Source organism: Bubalus bubalis, chromosome 3, assembly GCF_019923935.1.
Source record: "Bubalus bubalis isolate 160015118507 breed Murrah chromosome 3, NDDB_SH_1, whole genome shotgun sequence".
Taxonomy (NCBI): Eukaryota; Metazoa; Chordata; class Mammalia; order Artiodactyla; family Bovidae; genus Bubalus; species Bubalus bubalis.
Genome location: NC_059159.1, coordinates 166,109,458 through 166,134,304, shown reverse-complemented (window position 1 = coordinate 166,134,304; position 24,847 = coordinate 166,109,458). Strand labels below are relative to the sequence as shown.

The 24,847-nt window shown below is 43.4% G+C and overlaps 1 long non-coding RNA gene across 1 annotated transcript; it reads right to left on the bottom strand.

Moving 5' to 3' along the window:
- Nucleotides 1-295: 295 nt before the first annotated feature.
- LOC123332963 lies at nt 296-22,593 on the bottom strand. Its single transcript, XR_006550179.2, has 3 exons — nt 22,296-22,593; nt 4,005-4,408; nt 296-3,082 (listed from the first exon to the last, which is right to left on the bottom strand). It is a non-coding gene; the product is annotated as an uncharacterized LOC123332963 (long non-coding RNA).
- Between the last annotated feature and the right edge of the window lie 2,254 nt (nt 22,594-24,847).

Sequence of the window (24,847 nt, the reverse complement as noted above, 5' to 3'; positions counted from 1 at the left end):
AAAGCTGAGCGCCGAAGAATTGATGCTTTTGAACTGTGGTGTTGGAGAAGACTCTTGAGAGTCCCTTGGACTTCAAGGAGATCCTACCAGTCCATTCTAAAGGAGATCAGTCCTGGGTGTTCTTTGGAAGGACTGATGCTAAAGCTGAAACTCCAATACTTTGGCCACCTCATGCGAAGAGTTGAATCACTGGAAAAGACTCTGATGCTGGGAGGGATTGGAGGCAGGAGGAAAAGGGGACAACAGAGGATGAGATGGCTGGATGGCATCACCGACTCAATGGACATGAGTTTGACTGAACTCTGGGAGTTGGTGATGGACAGGAAGGCCCGGCATGCTGCAATTCATGTGGTCGCAAAAAGTCGGACATGACTGAGCAACTGAACTGAACTGAAAGAGGACCCAGTAGATGGGTCTCCTTGTATCTGATGAAGCTGACATTTGAATTCTCTTGTTTAAATATGGCTTTAATTTCTGTTATGCTGTTGGTCCTGAATTTGGGGAGAAGGGTGGAGTATCATTTATTGGGTCCCTTATAACCACAACAGTTATTTCTGTTTCCTTATGGCCAGATGCCATGCCCATGTAGAGCTGAAGGAGATTTGAAGGGGTTCAGCTCACTCATTCTACACTTAAGGCCACTGAAGCCTAGAGAGGGGAAGGCACTTACTCAAGTTCATTCAGGAAACTAGCTGGAGCTGGAAGAGTCCCAGCCCTGGAACAGAACAAGGCAGATTCATCGGGGTCACGTTACAGCCCGTTTACCAGCTGCGAGTGTTAGTCGGCTAGGCTCAGCATTCCAAGCCCACAGATGGTAACCAGCTCTCAAGTCTGGGCAGGGGTGCATAGAGGGTTGGAAGCCCTTAGAGCTGAAGCCATGGTTGAGAGCCTGGTGGCAAAGATGGATGGAGCGAGAGAAAGAAGTCTGCCAAAGACACAACCACCAGGAGCCAAAAATTTGAGAGGCAGAGAAGGACCAGTCAGAGGGGTCCAAGCAAAAGAGTGGCACAAACAGACACAAAAAGAGATGTGAGCCTCAGCAAGGACCAGTTAACACTATGTTCATCACCATGTAAGTGATGAGTTCTAGCAAAATAAGAACAAGAAAGAAGGCCGCTGGGTTTAGTAACATGGAGACTGAACTGACCTCAGTGGGAACAGACAGGGAAGTGGGGGCAGAGGGAGAAGCCTGAACAAAATGAACTGACAAGTGACTCTGAGAAGAGGGGAGGGGCTGAATAAGATAAGATGGTTGGATGGCATCACCGACTCAATGGACATGGGTTTGGGTGGACTCCGGGAGTTGGTGACGGACAGGGAGGCCTGGTGTGCTGCGGTTCATGGGGTTGCAGGGTCGGACACAACTGAGTGACTGAATTGAACTGAATATAGACTCTGCAACGATACGTTTAACAGAGCCCAACACACACTATGTGATCAGAAACATGGGAGTAGAGAAGAAAGTGATAAAGGTAAACCAGAGGAATGTATATTCCAGGATGAGAAGAAACTGCTATGCAGTACACAGCAGAAGGATGAGAAGCTAAGGTTTCTGTGGAACTCTTCATGGTAAATTGATGCTTATGTATTATTCAAAGACACGTATCCATGGATTAAATTACAAGACTGAAGAGACAACAAAGAGAAAGGTCTCTTCTCCCTCCAGACAGATTCTTTGCATCTCTGGCACATCTTCTATTCAGTCTAAATATTTATGGAGAGAGCTTTACTTGGAGTTGGACCATCTCCTTCAAGGAATCTTAGCCACATGACAAAGAACAAGAGCGAGATGATGAATGCAGGATGCATGGTGAGGTGGGTGGGAATGCCCGGGGCAGGGGTTTCTGAGCGCTGCATTTTCCAGAGAGATGTTTGGATGGAATTTGACCTTATGGGCAGGGACACATTAATCCCTGTAGGAACATCTCAAGATGGGCCATCAGAATGATTTATTTGCTGTTAGCTCTGTCTTTCTGTGTGTTAATGTTGAGATATTGTCAGTGATGACCCCTGGGAAGGAAAAGATGGAAAAGCCCTTCTCCATCTGACTGCCATTCACTTAGCTCTGACCCACACAGCCCCTGACCTGGTTCTGGCCTACATCTCCATCTCCTTCACTTTCAACAGTAACCCTCACTAACCCAGCTCTACCCACACTGGCTTTCACTATTGTTTAAATAAGTCAAACTGGACCGGGCTCAAAACATCAGTCTTGTTTTTCCTCTGTCTAGAAGGTATTTTCAAGACTTTTCTCCATCTCTTCTTTGATAGAAAGATATGCTCCTGAAAAGGCCTTCTCTGACTACTCTTTTTAAAATAAACCCTACTGGGAACCTACTGGATAGCACAGGGAGCTCAGCTCAATGCTCTGTGATGACCTAGATGAGTGGGATGAAGGGGTGGGAGGGAGGTCTAAGAGGGAGGGGATGTCTGTATACATATAATTCACATATGCATGCATAAAATTCAGAACATAATTCACATTGTCGTACAGCAGAAACTAACTCAACGTTGTAAAGTAACTCTACTCCAATAAAAGGCATATATACATAAAAAAATCAATCCTCACCCCATATCATTCTTTAGACCTTTGCCTTGTTATATTCTTTACAGTACTGCTACTTGAATAACTATTTATGTGTTTCATCTCTCCCACTAGATAGAGAAGTATTTTGCCTTAGTACTGTATCCGCTAATATGAGTACCTGGCACAGAAGAGGTGCCCAATAAATATTTGGTGAATGGGTGAAATTGTGAATTGATTTAATCCATTAATCCTCCAGGAAGGCACTTCTGTTCTCCCAGGCTTGGGTAGGTGCCTCTCATCTCTGCTTCCACACCTTCCAGGTGTCTATGTCTCGTGATTATATGATGTATTAGAATAAAATGTTCTCATGTCTGGCTCTCCCAGGTGTTGGTAAGTTCCTGAAGCTCAGGAATCATGGACGATTTATCTTTGTCTCTCTGGCATCTCACATGGTGTCATTGTTCACTGGACTGAAGGGGAAAGGTTTTACACACTAAATACCAATAATCAAGCAGTGGACAAAAGGTGGACTTGTGGGATTTAGCAATGATTCACCTAGAAGAAGGAGAAATGGTGCTGCCATAAGTGACATTTAAATCAATCAACGAAATATATTAAATAACTATTCAGAGTGATATCCTTGGTCAGAAAGCAGCATTTTGAATTGAGGGACAGTCAGTCTCTATTCTAGCCATGGCCTTTATGTCATGGGCCATTCCCATCCAAACAGTGAGGAGATTAAGCCGTGCGATGTCTAAAAGTGCCCATGTTCTTTCAGGATTCGATATACCTAGGACAGTGAGCACTGAAATGGAGTAAAAAAAATATATATATAGAATCCATACATCCTGCCCTCAGAAAAGGCAACCATGCAAGGATTTAAAGCCAAAGCCAACTGGATTTGAACCCAAATGCTGGAATTTACAAACTCTGTGAATTTAGGAAAATGCATTAATTAGTCTAGGGGCTTCCCTGTGTGGCACAGTGGTAGAGAATTCATCTGCTAATGCAGGAGGCACTAGTTCAGTCCCTGGGTCAGGAAGATCCCCTGGAGAAGGAAATGGCAACCCGCTTCAGTCTTCTTGCCTGGAAAATTTCATGGATGAGCACCATGGTGGGCTATAGTCCATGGTGTCACAGAGTCAGACTCGACTGAGCGACTAAGCAGAGCACAGCTCAATAAAGGGTACCATGTTTTGCCCTTCCTCATATATCCCATGATGAGCCTTTAAGGTCAAGTTGCCTTAAGAACTAGAAAATTCTTCTATAAACACCACTCAGCAGTATGAAGATCTCAAATGCTGCTTCTGAGTCAGCCGACCCCAAAACAGGAATAGACAGCCCCCCTCACAAGACTAAAGTTTTCCAGATCTCCCCCTTGGGGCCCCTGAGCAGACTCCATCTGTGTTACCCGGGAAGTTTCTGGAGCCGTTTCTTTGCTAGAATTCCACAGTAAACATTCTTACAGATGACTTACCGCCTGTCACAACAGTCCGCAGCTCCCTTTCCAGAAAGGATTCCTACAGAATGAGGTCAGTCGCTTACCATCCGAGACTCCCATTTTTTTCACCCCTTTTGGTCTTGCTGTTAAGATGCTGAGCAACTGTCTCTGGCTACATCAAGGGGTTGTTTCCAACAGCTGTGGCAGCAAAACGTTCCAGCAGCCTAAGACAGAGCCGAGGGGATCCAGGGAGATAACGCACAGGCTCCAAATCCATTAGGGGAAATTCCAAGTCAGCAGATGGCATAGCCTTGAAGTACAGTTAATGAGAAGTTCTGGGAGGGACGTTCAGGAGGGAAGAGACATATGTATACCTATGACTGATTCATGTTGATATATGGCAGAAACTGACACAGTATCGTAAAGCAAGTATCTTCCAACTAAAAAAAAAAAAATTTAATAAAAAAATGAGAAGATCCTAGATACACTTCTAGAGGATTTGGAAATGGGTCAAATGTGAAAGTATTAACACCTGTCCTCTCATAGACACTTTCATTCATCAGCAGCCCCCTGACGCCACGAATGATGTTCCTTCTCACTAGACTTCCCAAATGTTGGGGACCCTTAAAAGGACTACAGCTAAGCACACTGCAGAGTGCATATAACTCCTTCCTTGACAGCCTGCCAGCAGTCCCCTCCACACAGGCATGAGGGCTTTCGTGTAAATCTCCCCCTCTTCTTTCTTCAAGGGGACCACAAACTCTCAGGGAATGTCAGGCATGCACATGTTCTCATATTGCTGAATCAAGAATAAATTTGATAAATCACTTCATCCTCCATTTCACATAGCTAGCTAATGCTTGATTCATGATGAATGCAGAGGTGAGTGTGGAATAGATTATTAAAGACTCTTGGCCAACCTGACTTAGGAAATGGCTATTTCTTTCTCTTTCGATGCATGTGCTCAGTTGCTTCAGTCCTGTCTGACACTTTGTGACTATAACCTGCCAGGCTCCTGTGTCCATAGGATTTCCCAGGCAAGAATACTAGAGTGGGTTGCCACTCCTTACTCCAGGGGATCCTCCTGGAGCTTCTTGGACCCTGAAGCTGAACTTCAGCCCCAGCCTTCTGAGCAAGTTTCCTAATGTCTCTGAACCTAGAGAGACTTTTCTCTTAGAAAAGTCATAAAATGGCAATAATGAAAGAATCTGTCTCCTAGGCTTATTGGGGGAGTAAGGGTCAACACGTGGAAAGTACTGCTGGACATCGAGTAGGCTCTCAATAGATGTTAGCCGCTATTTCTGAGACTAGCGGTAGCAGTATAGAAATAGAGGCTCTGCAACAGGAATGATAGTACTCGTAGTTATAATAGTACAGTGATGTGCTGCGCTCAGTCACTTCAGTCGTGTGTGATTCTTTGTGACCTATGGACTGAAGCCCGCCAGGTTCCTCTGTCCATGGGATTCTCCAGGCAAAATACTGGAGTGGCTTGCCATGTCCTTCTCCAGGAGATCTTCCTGACCCGGGAATCAAAGTCTTATCTCCGGTGTCTCCTGCATTGCAGGCAGGTTCTTTTACCACTGAATTACCTGGGAAGCCCAGTGCAGTAACAGAGGAGCCTAACAGCACTAGTAGTATAATATTCATAGTAGCATGACATAATAGCAGTAGGAGTCACGTCATAGTAATGGTGTAGTAGTATATTAATATATATATACACTACACCATTACAATGGCACCCCACTCCAGTACTCTTGACTGGAAAATCCCACGGATGGCGGAGCCTGGAAGGCTGCAGTCCATGGGGTCACTAAGAGTCGGACACGACTGAGCGACTTCCCTTTCACTTTTCACTTTCATGCATCAGAGAAGGAAATGGCAACCCACTCCAGTACTCTTGCCTGGAGAATCCCAGGGACGGGGCAGCCTGGTGGGCTTTCATCTATGGGGTCGCACAGAGTCGGACACGACTGAAACGACTTAGCAGTAGTATATTAATAGCACTATACTAGAGTGGTGTCGTTTTCATAGTAGTAGGAAAGGTAGGTATAGTTATATAGCAGTAGTGGTAGCAGTATCAAGCTAGTAAAACATTAGAAATGCAATTTTAAAGTAGTACTAGCAGAAGTAATAGTATTGAAGCATGGCAGTATTAGTAGTAGTAATTGACAGGCACCAGACATGCGCCTTTGAACTCAAGGAGCTCCTACCCACCCCACCCCACCCAGATTCTCTGAACGTCCAAGATGAAAGGGGGCTTTGGGGATCATCTAGTGCATGGCCCACATTATAGCTGTGAGAATACTAAGGTCAAGAAAGCAAAGTGGCCCACGTGAGGTCTCCTGAAGTCAATGTCACAGTGTGGGCTCAAACTCTAGTCCCCTCATTCTCTCTCCAGTACTTTAGCCACTGAAACACAGTCAGCCATTTACTAATCTCCTCTTACCATCTACCTACTCACACCTACCCAAATCCACTTTCCTCCCACCAAAAAAGCTACATCTCCCCAAGCAAGTCAGGCTCCCTGCTACCTCTGTGGTTTTACATATGCCATTTCTTCTACCTTAGAGACCCTACCTCTCTGCCCATCTCAGTAAGGCCTACTCATCCTTTGACATTCATCTCCTTATTTTTTAATTAATCAATTTATTTTAATTGGAGACTAATTACAATATTGTAGTAGTATTTTGAGACTTTTATAACATTAAAATGCATGTAGACAATGACAGGGAACATAGTAGGTGCCACGTAAATGTAAAGAAAATTCCTTTAGGACTTGAGTTCAGTCAGATAACACACATAAAAATATTTATAAATAGTTCCAAGTTGATCATTTTGGTGAAAATAAATTCTAGTGTCTTCTTATGGAGAAGGCAATGGCAACCCACACCAGCACTCTTGCCTGGAAAATCCCATGGCCGGAGGAGACTGGTAGGCTTCAGTCCATGGGGTCACGAAGACTCAGACATGACTGAGCAACTTCACTTTCACTTTTCACTTTCATGCATTGGAGAAGGAAATGGCAACCCACTCCAGTGTTCTTGCCTGGAGAATCCCAGGGATGGCGGAGCCTGGTGGGCTGCCGTCTATGGGGTCGCACAGAGTCAGAAACGACTGAAGCGACTTAGCAGCAGCAGTGGTTTTTACCATACACTGACATGAATCAGCCATGGGTGGACATGTGTTCCCCATCCTGAATCCCCCTCCCCCCTCCCTCCCCATCCCATCCCTCAGGGTCATCCCCTCATCTCCTTTTTAAATTGTTTCTTAAGTCTTCTCTCCATCCTGATTCATGGGCTGCATTAGAGCAGCTTTTTTTGTTTTGTTTTTTTTGTTTCTTCTAACATGGTTTATCCTAGCATTTATTGTACAGAGTTGAAATTCCATTTTGTAAGAACAGGCATTATTGAAGTTTACACATATTAATTCATTTAATCCTCATAAGAATCCCTATGAAGTTCTTTACATGTATTTTCTTTATCTGTTTTCTAGGCCACTTGTTTGTTCAGAAACAGTTGTGGAGCACCTACTTATGGCCATGCGTTAGGCCCATTTCTGTCATTTCTGTGAACAAGAAATGCTCCCAGTGTTGAGCTCAGTGTTGCCGCTGTCCTCAAGAGGCGTACAATCTAACGGGAGAGACAGGCAAGGAAGCAGCTGATTTCAATACAATAGACCAAGTTTCATAATAGGAGAGGCCCTGAGAGCCAATGGAAGGGGCACAAACCCAACCTGGGAGGGGGCGAAGAGAAGCCTTCTTGGGGGATGTGGCATCTAGGTTTGGACTTGAAGAATGGGTTATTTGGATGGAGAAAAGTTGTAAAAATCTTCTAGAGTGGAGAGAAGTGCGTGATCAAAAGACAGAATGAGAATGTAGGCCGGAAAAGTTGGGGAATGAGATGAGGAGGACAGTAGAGTCGGGAAGGAAGGGCTGCCAAAGAGGGACAGTCAGGAGGGAGGGCTCCACTGGCCTCATCACTCAGGTGACTCAGGACTCCTGAGAAAGGGATGCTGTCGTCTCATTTACTTCCATTCCTCATCACCCAGCACAACATCTAGCACAGACTAAGTACCTAATGTGTGTGCGTGTGTGTGTGTGAGTCACTCAGTCATGTCTGACTCTTTGAGACCCCATAGTCTGTCCATGGAATTCTCCAGGCAAGAATACTGGAGTGGGTTGTCATTCCTTTCTCCAGGGGATCTTCCCATCTTAGGGATCGAACTGGGGTCTCCTGTATCGCAGGCAGGTTCTTTATCATCTCAGCTACTAGAAAAGCCCCATGAGTATTCTTCAAATGATTACTTGAATGAACAAGCTATGGATACAGAGCAGAATGCTCTTAGGACTTTGTAGAAACTCCTCTTGTTTATTTTTAAGGATTTCTAATATTTGAGAGGAACAATTCTATCCCCAAACTCTCCAGGTACAGACTATCCAGGGCTCACTGTGTCCAGAACACAATTGATAAGACTTTTTCTAAAGAAATCCCCAAAGATTTCCAGTTTCAGGGAGCCAGAATGGGGACATGTGTTTGTCATTTTACAAATGGGAGAAAAAAAGGGAAGATTCTGAGTAAGCATCACTCTGAGCCCAAGTGATAAGAGAGTTGAGTAGAGAAGGAACAACATTAAAAGAAACTTTTTGAAAATACGCAGAAGTACATAAATCATCCAGAATCATGTTGTCCTGATTAGAATCCCAAAATAGAAAAAAGTGATTTTCTTTTGTGCTATTATTTCATCACAGCTGGCAGTTGAGATGGCCTGGAGCTTGTAGATCATTAAGTTGGGAGCTGGAAGGACTGACCTCAGAGCACTACCTTGCAGCCAGTTCTCAGAAAAAAACCACAGTGCTGAGTGTGGGCTTCTGGTATCCTATGGAGACCGCTCATTCCAGACCAGGGTTTCAAGGAGATAAGGCTCCCTTTGGGGGTTGGCTGGCAGAAGAAAGAAACAGTTAAAGGATAGAGTCATACCAGGCATGGTGCCAAACACCAAGTAGCCCTAAGGGTCACTGGCTAAGAATCAGGCCAACAGGGGTCTGCCAATCAATTATTTACACAGCACCCTCTGTGTCTATGACTGTACCAAGACAACAGTCCTTGCCCAACACTCATGGCATAGTGGGTAGAAAGAGAAGAGTCCTTATAGACAATAAGATGTACCTTCAATTCCTAGTCCTACCATTATTCATTGCTTACCCAAGCTAAATCTTCCAAATTTCGTCTGGAAATTAAAAAAAAAGAAAGAAAGTTATAAAGGAGAGAATGAAGGAGAGAAGGAAGGAAGAGAAAGAAAAGAACATCAAACAGAACTATGGGGCTGTGAGAATGAAATGAAATCACATATTGAAAGCGGAATTCCTTGCCCACAACATGGCCAGTGTCCTTCCTTACATTTGCTCACTGTTAACAGAAGGACCTTTTAAAGTCCCCTTGTAACTCAGACTCATTGGAAAAGACCCTGATACTGATACTGGGAAAGATTGAAAGCAGGAGGAGAAGGGGAAGAGAGAGGATGAAATGGTTGGATGGCATCACTGACTCAACGGACATGAGTTTAAACAAGCTCCAAGAGTTGGTGATGGACAGGGAAGCCTGGCATGCTGCAGTCCATGGGGTAACAAAGAGTTGGACATGACTGAGCAACTGAACTGAACTGTTTCTCAGTTCAGATGTTCCAAAATTTGAGCAAATGAACATAAATGAGCTCTACTATTGTCCTCAAGGGAACAAGGATTTAATAAGCACAGCCTTCAGGAATAGCCCATGTTCTTGAAGGCAAGGAGGAACATCTGCTCATGGTGAATGCATCATGCCCACCCGGAAGTGTCTTGACGGCTGTACCCCACACTGCTTACAAAATCATTAATACTTTGTAGTTTAAAATTTGAAAATTCAGAATTAAGTCTAGATGACAGTTTTGGGGTCAGTCATGCCTAGGACAAAAATCTCAGTTCTACCAATTACCCGTGTGTAGTTCTGAAAGTGTTAATCTCTGAAACCCCATGTCCTTTGCCATAAATGAAAATAATATCTATACCTCCTAAAGTTTAAACATTGAAGTTATCAAATATATGAAATTGCCCAGGAGGTGCTCATCAACTTCAATCTTTCATTCGCTCATTCAACTTCCTTCCACCATTCACTCATTCATGCGGCAAATGGGCATCAAGCACTTCCAGAGTGACCAGAGTTTACCCTAGGGACCTGTGATGCAGTCGTGAGCCAAGCCCTGCCTTTGTCCTCAGGAACCGTAGAGAAGACAGGCAATTAAAAGATAAACAAATTGATTTCTCCCAGCCGTAAAAAAGGAACAGAAGCAGGATGTACAGTGGTAAGAGCAATGGTGCCAAAGATAAACACGAGATTTTTTTCCCCTTTGTTCACACATTTCTTCTCCTTTAGAATTCCAAACTCTCCCACCCTCTGTTCTCAGCCTCCAAGAAGCATGAGTAAAAAGTTATCGTCTGCTAAACTGAGTCATCTGACATCTTTGAAATAAAGTGGTAGACACCAATAGACAAGTCCATGGTCAACAGGCTGGACAGCCCGGGTGTCTCTTTGGAGACCCTTGGAGACTTGCAGCTATGCTGTCTCCGGACTTGTCATAGCTGACATGACAGAGACAACTCTTGGGGCATGAGACTTCCCCACAAAGAAGGCAGTCCTCAATAATGCCATCTTTGTTGCTGGAGAACATCAGCGACCTTGTTCTGAGCTGGGTCTGAGTCGAAGGGAAAGAAGGGAACGGCCAGCTGTGAAAAGTTCAATTTGTTTCCAATCCACTTTTTCTTACCGTCAGAGAGACTGGCTCCCCGACACTGGCTGGCTCTGTCAGGGACAGACGCCAAGTAGGGCACAGACTGAAGAAACACCCCCTGTTCCCACTGAAGCAGGAGCATTCAGCCTTCTGAGCAGAGTCTGTGGCATCAGCCACCAGCCAGCTGTATTGGTGAGACACAGGTTGGAATAGCCAAGAGGGATGTCTCCTTTCTGATTCAAAACCGTAACTATTCAAATCCTCCTCCTCTTCTCATGAGAAAATACGTGTTAGCTGGATGTGGGAGAGCTAGTGCTCCCATATACTATGATTAGGAGTAACCTCTAAACTGATGCAGCCTCTTCAGAGACCCATGTGACAGTATTCATGGAAACTGAAAGTCTGTTACAGCAGTCTGTTTCTAGGAATTTATCCTTCAGATAAATTCTCAGAAGTGCACCAAGATAAATGCAGGGGAGATCTTTATTGCAGCATCATTTGAACTAGCCAACATCTGGAATCAACTGAATATTATGTTGTAGATAAAAAAAAAAAAAATGAGGTACTTGTAGATTTGGGATTCCCAGATAGTGCTAGTGGTAAAGAACTCACCTGCCAATGCAAGAAGACCTCAAAGACATAGGTTCAATCCCTGGGTTGGGGAGATCTCCTGGGGGAGGGTATGGCAACCCACTCCAGTATTCTTGCCTGGAGAAGCCTATGGACAGAGGAGCCTGGCGGGCTACAGACCACAGGGTCACAAAGAGTCGGACACGACTGAAGTGACCTAGCACACACACACACATATAGATTTAAGTGGAAGGAGATCCAAAAGAAAAAGGAGTCAAGCACAATGTAACTTTCTATGTATGGGAAAGTCAATCTGTTATAAAGTTAACTCCTCTATCAGTGTAGACATCCTGCCATACTTTTGTTTATAGTTCTATCTAGATCCCAAGATGTGATCATCTCAAATGGCAAAAGGACCCATGTAGGGTCCTGTTGCTGCTGCTGCTGCTAAGTCGCTTCAGTCGTGTCCAACTCTGTGCGACCCCATAGATTGCAGCCCACCAGGCTCCCCCATCCCAGGGATTCTCCAGGCATGAACACTGGAGTGGGGTGCCATTGCCTTCTTCGACGTAGGGTCCCACAGGGGTGCAAAATGCTAGGGATTAACACGTATCATAGGTATATGGCAGAATAAAAGGTCCTGCAAGCCTCTGTTCAGCCCGCTCTGCATATAGACCTGTTTTTTTGCACCAGGATGATTAAGACTCAGCAGCCAGATAGGTGGTAATTTGCTTAGACAGTTGATGACTTTTTCTGAGCTTCATTTGAATGGATGACTAAAACTCAACTCTCAGTATTTTCAGATTTTCAGTCTCTTCATAATGGATGACCTATTTCCTTCTTTCAACAAACAGCACAGAGAACAAACATAAAGGAGCCTAATAACTCCCTAAATGAAAACACCAGTTCCCACTGGCAAAATCAGAATTTTCTCCCTTTGAGCCCTAAAACATTCAGATTTTTTCTAGTCACCAATGTTATCAAGTTCATGGTGAGCACCAAATATTAAAGAAAAAATATGTAATTCTGTTCATCCTGCCACTAGATCAGTTCAGTCCAGTCACTCAGTCATGTAAGACTCTTTGTGACCCCATGGACTGGAGCACGCCAGGCATCTCTGTCCATCACCAACTGCTGGAGTTTACTCAAACTCATGTCCATTGAGTCGATGATGCCATCCAACCATCTCATCCTCTGTCATCCCCTTCTCCTCCTGCCTTCAATCTTTCCCAGCATCAGGGTCTTTTCAAATGAGTCAGTTCTTCGCATCAGGTGGCCAAAGTGTTGGAGTTTCAGCTTCAGCATCAGTCCTTCCAATGAATATTCAGGACTGATCTCCTTTAGGATGGACTGGTTGGATTTCCTTGGTATCCAAGGGACTCTCAAGAGTCTTCTCCAAGACCACAGTTCAAAAGCATCAATTCTTCAACACTCAGCTCTCTTTATAGTCCAACTCCCACATCCATACATGACTACTAGAAAAACCATAGCTTTGACTAGACAGACCTTTGTTGGTAAGGAAATGTCTCTGCTTTTTAACATGCTGTCTAGGTTGGTCATAGCTTTTCTTCCAAGGGGCAAGTGTCTTTTAATTTCATGGCTTCAGTCACCATCTGCCGTGATTTTGGAGCCCCCAAAAATAAGTCCGTCACTGTTTCCAATGTTTCCCCATCTATTTCCCATGAAGTGATGGGACCAGATGCCATGATCTTACTTTTCTGAATGTTAAGCTTTAAGCCAACTTTTTCACTCTTCTCTTTAACTTTCATCAAGAGGCTCTTTAGTTCTTTTCTTTTGCCGTAAGTGTGGTGTCATCTGCATATCTGATGTTACTGATATTTCTCCCAGAAACCATGATTCCAGCTTGTGCTTCATCCAGCCCAGCATTTCTCATGATGTACTCTGCATAGAAGTTAAATAAGCAGGGTGACAATATACAGCCTTGACGTACTTCTTTCCCAATTTGGAGCCAGTCTGTTATTCCATGTCCAGTTCTAACTGTTGCTTCCTGACCTGCATACAGATTTCTCAGGAGGCAGGTAAGGTGGTCTGGTATTCCCACCTCTTGAAGAATTTTCCACAGTTTGTTGTGATCCACACAATCAAAGGCTTTGGCATAGTCAATAAAGCAGAAGTAGATGTTTTTCTGGAACTCTATTACTTTTTTGATGATCCAACAGATGTTGGCAATTTGATCTCTGGTTCCTCTGTCTTTTCTAAATCCATCTTGAACATCTGGAAGCTCACAGTTCACATACTGTTGAAGCCTGGCTTGGAGAATTTTGAGCGTTACTTTGCTAGCATGTGAGATGAGTGCAATTGTGTGGTAGTTTGAGCATTCTTTGGCATTGCCTTTCTTAGGGATTAGAATGAAAACTGAGCTTTTCCAGCCCTGTGGCCACTGCTGAGTTTTCCAAATTTGCTGGCATGTTGAGTGCAGCACTTTCACAGCATCATTTTTTAGGATTTGAAAGAGCTCAACTGGAATTCCATCACCTCCACTAGCTTTATTTGTAGTGATGCTTCTTAAGGCCCACTCGTCTTTGCACTCCAGGATGTCTGGCTCTAGGTTAGTGATTACATCATCGTAATGATCTGGGTCATGAAGATTTTTCTGCCACTAGTTAGCTATAGAATTTTGATCAACCTTCCTGCTCTTACTCGGCTTCAGCTTTCCCTGAGGTCTATATGATAGGGACCATGTGTACTCAGATCAGCTCAAGGATGGCAGATACCGAGCATCAGTACATTTCTCTTCTTGCTTCCTCCAACAGATACAACCAATCACTCATGCCATTCTTTCCTACAGATGCTCTGAATCCTTCCTGATACAGAAGGGTTATATGATCAGTTCACTCACAATTAATACAAGTTGATATAAAAGGCAAGGCTTAATCACCTTCTCCAGACTAGACGATCTCTGAAGTTTATTCCAGATTTGATATTCTGTTTCCATAATTCACAGATTTATTTGAATCCTAGCTCATTCGTGACATCAACCTAGATTGTTAAAACTCAGTTTAGTTTTCCCCACTTCTGAGTTAAAGAAACTAGTTCATATTAGTCAATGTGAACTTGACCTCTGGCTGCTCTGCACTCCTGTCTTATTGTTGACATCTCTACAACCATGCTGCTTCTCTGGGGAGACTGAATATAATTATAGAAAACATATCTTACATAGAAATTTTCAAACTGCTATGCACTATACTGTCAGAGGTACCCAAGGATTTTCCAAGGGCTCTAGTTGGGTTTAAGGACATTTTCAGATTATCAACTTCCATTTTCACTCCCTGTCAAGAATCTGAGGATAAGGATTTTCCTTCTCATAAATGCCTTTTTCCCACTATACAAAAGGAAGTCATAAGTTTCACTCATCTTGAGTTGTCTTGGGGTTTCAAAAACCCAGGGGACCAAACAAAGGTACAATTCAAAATCCTGTTGTAACTATTGAAAGTGAATGACTCATGATCCAGTAATATTTTGCAAATCAGATGACTTCCAATGCTTTCGTTAAAATGAAACTGAATGAAAATCTAATTAAAATATCAGTTGAGAAATCATTTAAAAATGCTTTTTTGATGATTATCCTTATTCAGTTTGGGCACATAACCTGCTTGGTGGTTATAACTCTGCTCTAACAAAAATCCTCCTTTCTCTTTTATTTATTTTGGTGAATAGGTTTCTTAGTGGTTACCACCAAAAAATGAAAACTAGGAGTAGAATTTGTATAATACCATCTCGTGCTAGCAAAAGTATTTAACAGATAAATGATCTAATTGAAAAAATTTATCTCTTGGAAAAGCATATCCAATAAAATTTTGTTTCATGTCTAAGCATTTATCAAAATTTCGATAAATATAGCAAATTGATCAACTAAGTACTACTAATAATTGTTAAGACAATTCAATCCAAGAGAAATAATTTTTTGCTAGGACCTTTTATAGAACATTAAATAAATTTTAATATTGATCTATATGCATTTTATTTCATAGAAATATAATAAAATGGTCAGCAAAAGACTTTCAAGTATAAAAATATACTACATTAGGATCAATTCCTGTGGAGGAAATGGAATTGAAATACATATTTATGGAGAAAAAGGAAATACATAAATGTTTAATTGTTAAAGAAGATCTTACTCATATATTTTTAACGGGTAAATGATAGCATCAAATCACCATGGAATTTAGATTTCATTAAGTCTATTTAAAACAGTGATATGACAGTTTTATTTTTAAATGACCATATTTTTAATATATTTGAAGCTCTATCCTTTGCAACTATTTAAATGTACAATAAAAACATCTGTCAACTTTAAAAGGTACATAGTTTTCACAAACTCCTAAAGACCATTGTATTTTACCAGAGTGAATTCTCTTCATTAATTATAATAGGGTCAAATCAAATGTTAGGTGTTCAAGGGGATATGATTTGCTAGTGAACTAGCCTGTGTAAAGAGGGTGAGGATGTCACATTTTCTAAGTATAATTGTTATTTGTCAAGTTGGGCTGAGATTGGACTCAGTCTGAGCCTATTTGTCCATCCCAGTGCAGTGCTCCTAACTCTGGACGTACGTCACCCTTTGTAACTGGGTGCACTGGAAAAGGTCAGTTTTCATTCCAACCCCAAAGAAGGGCAATGCCAAAGAATGTTCAAACTACTGCAAAATTGCATTCATTTTACATGCTAGCAAACTAACGCTCAAAATTCTCCAAGCCAGGACTCAACAGTACATGAACTGAGAAATTCCAGATGTTCAAGATGAATTTAGAAACGGCAGACAAATCAGTGATCAAATTGCCAACATCCACTGGATAATAGAAAAAGCAAGAGAATTCCAGAAACACATCTACTTCTGCTTCATTGACTAAGTGAAAGCCTTTGACTGTGTGGATCAAAACAAACTGGAAAATTCTTCAAGAGATGGGAATACCAGACCACCTTACCTGCTTCCTGAGAAACCTATATGCAGGTCAAGAAGCAACAATTAGAACTGGACATGGAACAATGGACTGGTTCCAAATTGGGAAAGGAGTATGTCAAGGCCTTATACTGTCACCCTGCTTATTTAACTTATACTCAGAGTATATCATGCAAAATGCCAGGCTGGATGAAGCACAAGCTGGAATCAAGATTGCTGGGAGAAATATCAATTACCTCAGATACACAGATGACACCACCCTTATGGCAGAAAGCTAAGAAAAACTAAAGAGCCTCTTGATGAAAGTGAAAGAGGAGCGTGAAAAAGCTGGCTTAAAACTCAACATTCAGAAAACTAAGATCATGGCATCTGGTCCCATCACTTCATGGCAAATAGATGGGGAAACAATGGAAACAGTGAGAGACTATTTTCTTGGGCTCCAAAATCACTGTAGTTAGTGATTGCAGCCCTGAAATTAAAAGATGATTGCTCCTTGGAAGAAAAGCTATAACAAACTCAGACAGTGTATTAAAAAGCAGAGACATTACTTTGCCAACAAAGGTCTGTATAGTCAAAACTATGGTTTTCCCAGCAGTCATGTATGAATGTGAGAGTTGAACCATTAAGAAGGCTGAACACAGAAGAATTGATGCTTTTGAACTGTGGTGTTGGAGAAGACTCTTGAGAGTCCCTTGGACTGCAAGGAGATCCAACCAGTCCATTCTAAAGAAAATCAGTCCTGAATATTCATTAGAATGACTGATGCTGAAGCTGAAGCTCCAAAGCCAAAAACTTTGGCCACCTGATGCGAAGAACTGACTAGTTAGAAAAGATGCTGATGCTGGGAAATATTGAAGGCGGGAGGAGAAGGGGACGACAGAGGACGAGATGGCTGGATGGCATCACCGACTCAATGGACAAGAGGCTCCAGGAGTTGATAATGGACAGGGAAGCCCGGCGTGCTGCAGTCCATGGGGTCGCAGAGTCATACATGACTGAGCGACTGAATAACAACAACAAGTCGCATTAGAAAAATTAGGATTTTTAAGCCCTGGGTCTTTGTTGAGAGGTTAAAAAGTATCTCTTCAGTTACAGTAAATAATGTCAGTGTCTTAGATTCAATGCCTTATCTGGAAACACAAGTAAAGCAGTAAATATCTGTACTATATCTTAGGATCTCCTTTCCTTCTTAGGTCAATTCCAGATACTCTCCTTTTCTTGGCAGATTGTAGAGCTGGGGTAAAGGCAAAGTAAGTTGCTTCTATTTTAAAATGGGGTTTATTTATCCTTTGCTCATATTCAGTAAGCTTACCCCGACAGTCACTTTGTACCGAGTTTTAGGTTAGGATATGGGACTTCAAGGCCAAGCAGACTTAGGTTCTGCCCTTGAAGTGCTAATGTTTACTTAGGGGAAGACAAACCCGTGAACAAATTAAGATATTCTGTATGTGCATGCTTAGTTGCTAAGTCATGTCTGACTCTTTGCGACCCGGTGGACTGTAGCCCGCCAGGCTCCTCTCTCCATGCGATTGTCCAGGCAAGAATACTGGAGTGGGTTGCCATACCCTCCTCCAAGGGGATCTTCATGACCTAGGAATTGCAGCCAGGTCTCCTTCATTGCAGGCAGGTTCTTTACCATCTGAGCAACCAGGGAAGCCCCAAGATATTCTTAGTAAACATTATATTAGAAGAATCATCAAAATGCTGGGGGTCAGAGGAGATGGGTGATTAATTCAACAAGAGGTGGTTGATATCTGAGCAGGATCGTAATTAAGAAGTGAGAAGTAAGGGCGGTCCTGGCATACAGCGCGGAACACATTTTGACATGAAAGCCTGTAGGGTCGTGACATTTGAAGAATGGAGATTATATCATGGCTAAAGTAGACAGTAGAATACACATGTAGGAGGCAAGAACAGGAGATGAAGAACGAGAATCACACTGACAATAGGTCACCAATAGCGTTGAAAGCCCTGCTAAGGCATCTGGAGTTTGGATTTGATCTTTCGAGCCCGGGCAGGAAGCATGACTAGCTCAGAATTTCTGTGTGATAATTCTAGGTGACCATGGGTTGGAAGATGTGAACAATGGCCTAACCCAGCACTGCATACAAGCAGATTCTCCGGAAAAAAAAAAAAAAAAAAAAAAACCTTAGTTGACCTCTCAATTCCTTTCCTTCTCTTAAAAAAAAGCAGAACTCTGAATACATGAAATGCCATGCATCCAGTATAAAATAAAATATTCATGTTTTATACTGAGAAGAAGAGAAAATAAGCCAAGAATAGTTTAGAACTATTTATCTGTTTCATCAATGTTTATCAGGTACCTACTCCCTTATATGTGCTTCTAAATATTTTTTTTTCCTCTACAATTAATCTGCCAAGTAGAAACTAGATCCCCACATTAATGATGTGGACCCTGAGTTACAGATGGGTTGAGTAACTTGCCTGAGGTCACATAGCAATAAGAACTAGATAAGAATTAGACTGTTTACAAACCCAAGCAGTCTGGCTTACATGCACTTAACCACCGAAGTGTCTCTCTGTGACTATCAGGATGCCTGTTACACACTGTGAGAAGAAAAACACACCAAACTAGGGGGGAGAGTGAGTGTCTCTAGAGATCAATGTGGTTTATCGTTGGCTCCAGGTCAAGTGAAGCAGTCCTATGCGTCTGTTCTCACAGGCCTCTTCTGGAGAAGAATGGAGCGTGGGCACGTGTCTGGCTCACTGAGAAGCCCTTTGCCACCACTGACCTGAAATGACCAGACCCACACAGAGGTCATCCTTGCTCTTCCCCTGATCCCATCTTGGTGAATGGCATCACCATCCGCTGGGACCCCAATCCAGGATGCTGCTTCTCTCTACTCCATCCCCCATCCGTTCAGTCACCAAGTCCTGATAAGCATGTCTTTAGCATAAATAATAGCTGACTTGGTAAAGAATCTGCCTGCAGTGCAGGAGACCCGGGTTCAATCCCTGGGTCAGGAGGATCCCCTGGAGAAGGGAACGGCTACCTACTCCAGCATTCTGGCCTGGAGAATTCCATAGACTGTATAGTCCACGGAGCCGCAAAGAGATGGATATGATTGAGTGAATTACACTTTCACTTTCAACTCATTAGGGCCACCCCAGCCTCCCTCTCCCAGGGATGGTAAAAGCAGCTTCATCTCCTCTATGGGAACACATTCCCTTAGCAGGGGAACTAGCTCATCTAATTGAAAACAGGGGCTAACAAACACTCCCTCTGCAGTTTTAAAGGTCTGAACAGGCCTTCTGACTGTGAATGAGAACATGATGGATTTTTCACACCCGCTTTTCCAAATCCCGATAGGAATCTACTCCAAACTCCGCAAAAGAAGAGTTCTTGCAATCTTTTTTTGTTTTTTTTTTTTTTTTTTGGCGGTAGGGTTAAGTTTTCCAATACATTGGACCCCATACTACTGAGTGGAAATCATTTCCTCACTCTTCCCTCCCTTTCCCGAAAATACACATACGCATGCAGACACTCACGCACTTAGAAGCAGATGTTTGAGGATTTTCCGAAATTGGGAGGCCTTGTGTTTCATGAGCCATTTCATCAAGAGAAAGACACACTGGGCTCGCTAAAGGTCAGGAAAGATGAAAAGGGGCAGAGCACAAGGTGGTCCAGATGTCCAGGCCCTTCCTACACTGTGACACACAGCTGTTTGGAAGAAGTTTTGCAAATCTGATTCTAAAATACATCATGATGTCACTGAAGGTTCTTTCTATCATGATGAAGCACAGAACAATGCACCTCCTGTGGGAAAGGCCCTGGCAGAGGTCCAAGATGCTGAGTGTTCTGACTCCTTGATTACCCCACTATTGAGCTTCCCTAGTACCATTTTCTAAATATAAAATGAGCCTTGATGGATGTTGTAAGACTAGGGAGTAAAGAAAGGAAGAACTCCAAGGATTTCAGGAAAACATATTTTGTTCCTACCATTTTGAGGACCTAAGTTATGCCATACTGATAGAGTATGCAGATCTAGATGAAGACATACTTTTTTAAGTCTTCGTGGAGTTTAACACCTAGGAACTTCCATTTACTTATTTTTAATATGGATCTAGTAACATCTGTGGTGGTGGGTTAGTCTCTAAGTCGTGTCTGACTCTTGCAACCCCATGGACTGTAGACCACCAGGCTCCTCTGTCCATGGGATTTCCATGGGCAAAAATACTGGAGTGGGTTGCCATTTCCTTCTCCAGGGGATCTTCCCCAACCAGGGATCGAACCCAAGTCTCCTGTGTTACAGGCAGATTCTTTACCACGGAGCCACCATGGAAGCTTCTACTGTTTATCCACAATCAATTTGAGAAGATTCCATGAAACAGAATGTGTAGAACAATTATCTCAATGCCTGACACCTGTGGGCTCATAATAAATGTTATCTTATTTTATAATCTCATGAGAGACACACATCTGGAAATAATCACTGAGGATCCAGGTGTATTCTTGGGCTTCTCTGGTGGCTCAGACAGTAAAGAATCTGCCTGCAATGCAGGAGAGCTGGGTTCAATCCCTGGATTGGAAAGATCCCCTGGAGGAGGGCATGGCAACTTACTCCAGTGTTCTTGCTTGAAGAAACCTCATCAAGGAATAGAGACAAGTTAAATAGGGAGAGATGTTCTGAACTGAATACTGAGGAATAATTTACAGAGCAGGTGGCCTTTGCCCTGAGCATCAGAAGATGAAATGACGTTTTAGATACGGTGAGTAAGCCGTTTTCCCTGAAGTCTGTGTAACCGAAGCACATCACTTGAGCATGGAAAGAAACACTTGCTGGCTCATCTAGTTGCTATTGTGTCATTTGTTAACATTATCAAATCTTTTCCATGTGGCTCTGCTTCCTGTCCAAAAATAGACTACAAACGAGAACCTGAGATTCTAGTTCCCAACACATTTTCATATTCAGTCTCTTCCGTGAATGCTGAAAGCTAGAGGGAGGTAAGTCAGGAAGGGCCGCTATGGGGACTCAGTCTCCTTCTGTGAAGAGTGGAAACAGCCCATCGATAGGTTCTCCTCGGATGGAGGGAGGCAAGAAGGACATCCTTGTATCAGAGAGCCTGTGGGAAACAGAGAGTGGTCCTCACGAGGCTAGAGCTCAGAGCCCTCTGTGGCTCCCATTTTTCTGTGAGAACAGGTGGCAGAGATCATATGCAGACTGCAGCCAGGAGGGCACGTGACTAGGGGAAGTGCCTAGTGACACGCACACAGGGGTGCCGGTGGCGCTCCAGTCACCATGGACAAACAGCGTGTTCTCACCAAGGCCAGTCATGGGTGGTGCCATGACGTGCCATGAAACTCCCAGCTCCCAAGTGGACAATGCCATTTTTGGAAGGTCAGAAGCTCTGAATAAATGCAGGCTCCATAGTTGAGCACACAGTTGTCACTGTTGTGTAGTTGCTGGGTCTTGTCCGACTCTTTGGAGGCCCCATTGACTGTAGCCCGCCAGGCTCCTCTATCCAGGGTCAGGCTCTTCTGTCCATGGGGTTTTTCAGGCAAGGATACTGGAGCAGGTTGCCATTTCCTTCTTTAGGGGATCTCCCCAACCCAGGGATCGAGCCCACGTCTCATGCTTCTCCTGCATTAGTAGGCAGGTTCCTTACCACTGGTGCCACTTGGGAAGCCCCTGGATTAGCCATGTGTTTTCTTCCAGAGATCAGCTCTCCCCTCATTAAACAGCAGCATCTAGCTAAGTGGTTAAGACCCAGGCCTCGAAGGAAGTGAGATTGGAATCCAGGCTTTGCCTCTTGGTAGCTCCTGGATTTCTGCCTATTTTATCAGCTCTCAAGTGCAGATGCTAATCTACACAGCACTGTATTAGAATTACAGGAGATGGTATTTTTTAAACACATAACACAGCTCTTGGAATATTATAAATGCTCATAACTAGTACCCATTCATACTCTTTCCTACGAAATACAAATATCTTCAAGATTTCTATCTTTTATATACTTCTTTTTTAAATGTTACTGAATACTTCTCTGTCATGACAAACACAAAAAAATACACAGACAGAAATATCCTGCCCTTCAAAAGAGTATAACGATACCTTTTGACTTGCTTCTATTTCTCAGCTTTCTTCCTTTCAATAGATGGAGTTGCAAAGGAACTCATCTCCTAGCCTGTCTTGGGATGAGTTCGGACCTTGGAAGGTGAAAGGCCAGCCTGGAGAGCATCAGGCAACTGTGGGTGTCTGAGCCAGAGCTGCTGTTGATGTAATTGGATCTGGCCACAGAGAATGTGACTAAGCGAAACCCCATCTGCTGTGAGGTTTCCCTCTGGTCCCACACGGGAACAGAGCAGGATATGAGGCGGCGGCGATGGCGAGCTGAAGGGTCTGCACGGAAATGGTGAGGATCCCCATGTGCACTGTGTCTCACCACAGGCTCGCGTGGGTCTCCCCAGCATGACATCATCCTGGAGCTCCCAAGCAGGGACGTGGGTGTGTGTAAGCGTGCATATGGTGGGGCATGTGTATGTGTGTGTATGCTGCTGGAGAGCATAAACCAGGATTTCTTAGTCTCGCCAGTACTGACATATTTGCATTGGATAATTTGTGTTGGGTAATCCTTTGCTGGAGAAGGCAATGGCAACCTACTCCAGTGCTCTTGCCTGGAAAATCCCATGGACGGAGGAGCCTGGTAGGCTGCAGTCCATGGGGTCTGTCCTGTACCTTGCAAGATATTCACTAACAGCTCCAGTTTCTGCCCATTGTTTCCAGTAGCACTTTCCCCCCAAGGTGTGACAGCGAAATGTGTCTCCTGTCATTTCCAAATGCCCCCGGGTGCAAGATCACCCCCCTACAGAAAACCACTGGCATAAGCTGAAGAATGAAACAAATCGGACCTCTTCTTATTAAAGGCAGGGGTAAGAATTCAGGGAAAAAATGAAATACAGTAAGTCTCCAACTCTTTATCTAGTTTTAGAAGTGAAGTAAAAAGCTGGGAGTTAGCTTTGTTTGTCCGTTCAGATGATACTTGTTCAATAAATAGGCAAATACAAGCGTAATGATCATTGCCAACTCTTCAGCAGTTCTATATCCTAACGTGTCCAAGCAGTGCACCTCATGTACTCCTAATGACAGACCTGAGCATGGGTGTTCTTATCTCTGCTTTACACATGAAGACGCTGGGACCTGGGGAGGTGAAAAGTCTTTCCCAGGAGCATACAGCTTACAAGTAACTGAGCTGGGATTTGAACCCAGGTCTGCATGATTTAAAGTCCAAACTCAGAGCCATTGTGTTATCTCAGTCCATTATGGTAGAGTCTGTAATGCAACCTTATAAAAACTCCAAAGCCTGTGATTTAAACTGATGAGTATTTAATGAGACTGTCTACATTCAACATCAGCCTAGACAGAAGGTGGGTGGATTTGAGTGAAAGAATCAGAGTTTCCATGCTCTTACTTAAACAAGTCCCACTTATAAATCAACATGAGAAAAGTACATAATTAACCCCTTAATTGGTGGCACATGTTAAAGGCATATAACAGCATGCTGAAGAAAAAGAATACACTTTAATGACTCTGTTTCCAATTATCTGTCCCCGAGTGAGGTGGCCCATATACCATGAGGCTCCTCAGTGAAGACTTGGAGTTAAAAGCATGTACTTGACATTGGACAGTCGTGGGTTCTAATCCCTGCTCTGACACTTGCCAGTTGTGTGGTTTGGGGCAAGGCAATTTACAGCTGGGATCCTCAGCTAACTCCTCAGCAGGACAGAGGTTAAGACACTCACCTCTCAACAGTGAGCTGAGACCAGGTAATGGGAACCAACTTAGAGTGTCCTCCAGCCATCTGACTTTTCTTTCATCACAATCACAACTGCTGGAAGTTTGTGCTTATTTGTATATTTACGTGTTTAATGGAGCTCTTACCCACGATTTTGAAAGCCCTGTAAGAGTGGGAGCTGTATCTCTCTTATTCACCGCCTCGCCAGCACTTGACATAGTACTTGGCACATAGTAGTACGTGTGTGCTAAGTCACTTCAGTCATGCCCCGCTCTTAGTGACCCCATGGACTGTAGTCCACCATGCTCCTCTGTCCAGGGGATTCTCCAGGCAAGAATACTGATGCGGTTGCCATGCCCTCCTCCAGGGATCTTCCTGACCCAAGGATTGCACCCATGTCTCTTACACCTCTTGTACTGGCAAGCCGCCTCTTTACCACTAGCACTACCTGGGAAGCCCAGCACACAGTAGACACTCATTGTAAAAATGTTGAGTGAATCATAGACATCAATGCATTCTTTCTACTTTCTTCTAAGATAATGAGTTTCCTGACACTGGAGATATTCAGGCAATGGAACGATTAGATTCTCTATTCTGTGTCCCTATTATCGTCTCTTAGGGGGCCTTTCACCCTAACCATACATCACAATGTTTTGCAGCTACCCATTTCTGTACCTGTCTTCCCTGTGAGTCTATAAACTATTTCAGAGCTGAATGGATCACCTTTTAATCCCCATGAATGGTCCCAAAGTGGGATACATGCCCAAGTCTGATAAATAAAATGTGTAAAATAAAGATATCGAGGCCCTAGAGGGCATCCATTGGCCAAATTAGAACTCAGACAAAGTCGCCACTCAGTTATCTTCCATGT